This window comes from Hippocampus comes, unplaced genomic scaffold, assembly GCF_001891065.2.
Source record: "Hippocampus comes isolate QL1 unplaced genomic scaffold, H_comes_QL1_v1.1 scaffold189, whole genome shotgun sequence".
NCBI lineage: Eukaryota > Metazoa > Chordata > Actinopteri > Syngnathiformes > Syngnathidae > Hippocampus > Hippocampus comes.
In genome coordinates this window covers 281,754-285,748 of record NW_017804802.1, presented here as the reverse complement: position 1 = coordinate 285,748, position 3,995 = coordinate 281,754, and the positions used below count along the sequence as shown (strand labels likewise).

At 58.7% G+C, this 3,995-nt stretch overlaps 1 long non-coding RNA gene across 1 annotated transcript; it reads left to right on the top strand.

The window, feature by feature from the left end:
- Positions 1–1,074: 1,074 nt before the first annotated feature.
- On the top strand, positions 1,075–3,942 carry LOC109530550 (uncharacterized). The gene is made up of 3 exons (XR_002171030.1): positions 1,075–1,115; positions 3,603–3,666; positions 3,759–3,942. It is a non-coding gene; the product is annotated as an uncharacterized LOC109530550 (long non-coding RNA).
- The last annotated feature ends 53 nt before the right edge of the window (positions 3,943–3,995 follow it).

The window sequence follows — 3,995 nt, the reverse complement described above, 5'->3', positions numbered from 1 at the left end:
CCCCGCCAACATTGCGGCTCGTTAGCAGCGGGTGACGGGAAAGGCGGCGCGCCGACCTTTTGGTTTGAAAAATCACAGCCGGCATTTCGCTGCCTCATTTGCATCACGGGCACGCAAACAAACGAGCCGTACTCACACGGCGGCGGCACCCGAGCTGTGAGCAAACAGGAGCAAGTTAGCTTAGCATTAGCATCACTAGCTTGACACTTTAAGACAGATTGGAAGGAAATGAAGGCGAGGCAGGGCTTCACATTCAGGTTTCTGTATTTTTTGTTGTTTTTTATTTTTTGTGTGAGCGCAACTCAGCCATGTCTGCCATCTAGCGGCGAATGGTGATACTACAATTTTCAGACTTGGGCGATATTGACTTTTTGTGTTCAGGGCAATACCGTCGCTCATCTTGGACGTCTTTTGAAGCTTGCCAATCTGTCCGGACCCGTAGCCCGATTCCGCACGCGATGTTTGTTTCCCTTTTTGCCGAGTTGGAATGGTTTCCGAAATGCACTTTTGCTGACAAACAAGACCCGGTCAAAAACGACAAAACCCCGCCAAATCCACACCTTCAATTTTGTCTTCAGGTTAAATGGTGAACAAAGTGCACTTTTTTGCCAAGATAGCAACGCGCTAACGACAACCCGGGTCGGCGGAAGGCTCTCCTCGGCCCCTCCCTTCCGAGGGCATCCGTCCAGTTTTTTTTGCGGATGCGTTTGCTCTTTTGGAGTCCTTGCGAATCCGTTTGCTTGTCGTCAAGTGAAAGCGAGTCTTTTCCTGTCCTCTCCGGCATCGAAATGGCCAACGTGCCTTCGTATGCCGCCGCGAGAGGCCAAACGTGATCGGCAGGGCTTCAAGGCAAACGTTTCTTGTTTGAGGGGAAGCGAATGATTTCTATTTGCTCATTTGGGGCTCCTCACACACGCCAAAAAGGTTTGGGCCGTGCGCCGCGGGTGAGCCACAGAACACGGCCGTATATGGCGCAGCTCCAAGTGGATGCGCTAGCTTGCGCGCGTGTGTGTGCGCGCGCGCGTGTATTCCCCCAGCTTCCACCTCAATGCCCCCGCCGTCGTTTTCTGTCCTCGCAGGAGGAGGCGTCGCCGCCGCCGGACTGCCGCGGAAGGGTGAGGAGGACCGCGATGTGATGACATCATTACCATTTGCAAAAATATTGGGACGCAGAGAGGAAGCGAAAAGCCGCGCCCGTCCGTCCGAACCGCCGAGGGGGAGGGGGGAGGGGGGGGATGGCCGTAACCGCGGCGCCGCCGTTTGGACATTTGCAGACGCGCGTGCGGTCCCGCTCGTTTTCCGAGGTTCCCCCTCCCCGAGTCCAACCGTCGGTGTCGGGATCGGGCTTTGACGGATGCGCCGCTTCCGCTGCTATGTTGCCAGCTGGGGGGGCTTTTTTTCCTTCCACATGAAGCGTTTGAGAAAGACAAATCATGTTTTTCGCGCCCCCTCACGGAAAATGTTCACATCTCTGATCAGTTGTTTGCAAATGTTTTGTTTTGGGGCGAAAAAAACAAACCCAAACAACACAAATGCAAGCAATCCGCTTTGGCCATCTCTGATCAGTTGTTTGCAAATGTTTTGTTTTGTTTTGGGGCGAAAAAACAAACCCAAACAACACAAATGTGAGCAATCCGCTTTGGCGGAGGCCCGCCAAATCCCCGATGGTTTCCGATGGCAAGGCGGAAATTCGGAGCGTTTTTCGACCGAACGATGTCTTCAAATCAAGTCATCCATTCAAAAGCACGCTGGTTGATTCGTTGTCAGTGAATCCGTCGATTGTTGGTGCGCCTCTTCGCAGCTCCGTCCCCAAATCAAGATTGTTTCCCCCCCCCAAAAAAATCCAATGAAAATACGAGACTGGCATGGAATTGAATTTGAAAATGACAGCGCCGTCGTCAAGGCTTTGCGGATTCAGCGGAAATCAGTGGCCAAAACTGAAAAGAAGCGTTTTTGGTTTTCAAAGGCCTCCTCCAGCACGACCGCTTCCACGACGATGACAAAAGCCCCCCCGACATTCACGACGGCAGGATTTGGAACCGCGTCGCGATTCTTCCGCTCGGCCGCAACGCGCTCGCGGGAGGAATGACGGATGAGCTCGCTCGACCTTGACGCGTCCTCTCCTCTTCCCGACTGTCGCGCGCGCTCGCGTTTGCGTTTGCCCGCGCTCGCGCGCGCCTTCGGGCGGCCGTCATCGGCCAGACGCTGGGGGCCGCCGTCACTCTTCTTCCGCCCTCGCGGGCAAGCGCTCCCGCCGAGCGGCCGTCGCTCGTTGGCGTCTTCTTGCGCTCGACTCGTTTCTCGGGCGCCGCGTTGCTCTCTGCCGTTTGCCGGCATTCCGCGTTGTGATCGCTCGTCCCCTTTTGCGGCTTTTGGCGACGTCGTCCCAATATCCCAAATGGAAACCTTTCCCCGATCCTCGTGGAGAGCGGCCCGATCCGCCGCTTTTATTTTGAAAGTGACACCCTCTGGCATTCGGGCGGCATTTCGGCAGCAGGATGTGAGCGTCAAACAATCGTTTCAGCCCAATGCTCACAAGCTAACGCGTCCTCATATCTGCCGTCACCAGCTTGACGCCAACCGGCGAAAACGTCGCTCGCTACCGGGCCGCAAGCCAATGAGCGAAATGTTGGCGGGCTACGCGCTAACGCGCTAATCGGCCGACGAGCTCGTTCTGTCGAGCTCCTCGCGACTAAGTTAACGTGACCTCACTGCTCACAGAGCGCGCGCTACTCATCAAGAGAACCAATCAGACGTTTGATTGACGGCGACGGGATGACAGCTCAACACGCGGCGCGCTCAGTGGGCAAGCGGCGGTTGGCGGGCGGATCCCCGGCCATCGCGACCGCATTCGAGCGTCCCGGAGCGCGAGAGCGAGGCCCCGGCCGCTCCCGATGCTGCGGCGTCGACGGGTGGATGAGGTGACGACGTCTAGCGCTTCCAGTGCCCGAGGGAGGAAAAGCGCGATCGGAGTGACGCCCCTTCGGGAAATGAACCGCTAGCGGTCGGCGCGTCGGCCTTCCGAGCCTCGGCATTGAAAAGGTCGCTCGGCTTTGCGGACGGTGACAAGCGCTCGCTTTCGCGGCCGCGCTTGCCGTCTTTTCTCTCGCCTCACTCGTCGAATGGCCAAAAGACGGCTCCGCGTTTCGGGAAGAGGCTGCGGTCGACGTTGGAGACAGAACGGTGCATGTACCGTTGCGGCGGGGATGCTTCCCCCAAATTTCTGTTGCTATGCGGCGCTATCATGAGGAAAACGGTGGCCATTTGCTGCAAAAGCCTCCCAAAAGCCCGCCCCCGCAGCGCGCGTTACGCAATTGGTCCCCCGGGACAGGAAGGAAGAAGACAAATTGGTGGCGCTCTGGCTTTTGCGTTCTCGCCGGCCGTTCGCCGACAGCCGCCGCTGCAAATGAGCCGCCCGAGGGCGCCGGCTCGCCCTAATTGCCGTCCAGTCATGCGGACCGCCGCGCGCGGGGGGGGGGTGGGTGCTGATGGGACGCGGCTCGCGATGGCCGCGCGGTCGCCGGCCGGCTCAAAGGAGCCGCCTGCTCGATATTCATCAGAAGAAGCACCCCAACCGGTCTTCGTCTTCTTCTTTCATCAAGCGTCTCGATGTCTGGCGTCCGGCGGCCGGCCTGATGACGTCGCAGAGCAGCGCGGTGGCCGCTGGTACGTCCAAACCCGCCGTGCGTGTTGAATGTGCGCCTGTGTGTTGTCTCACGTGTGTGTGTGTGTGCGCGCGCGTGTGTGTTTCCACGCAGCGGCCGCCAACGGCCCGGCGCCTCCTCCTGAGTGGGCCTCGGCCATGGGCGCGGCGTCTCTGTTGCCGCGGCGACTGCTTTCGGCCAACTTCCTGTCCGCCGAGGCCACCCCATTAGGTACGCTTTTGATTGGCGGCTGTCATTCAACGGTAAGACCATGGATGTCTTCTGCTTTGAGCGGCACGCGGGAGGGTCCGAATATTAGGCGCGGCTGTTAGCGGGCCGCCGCGGCGGGCG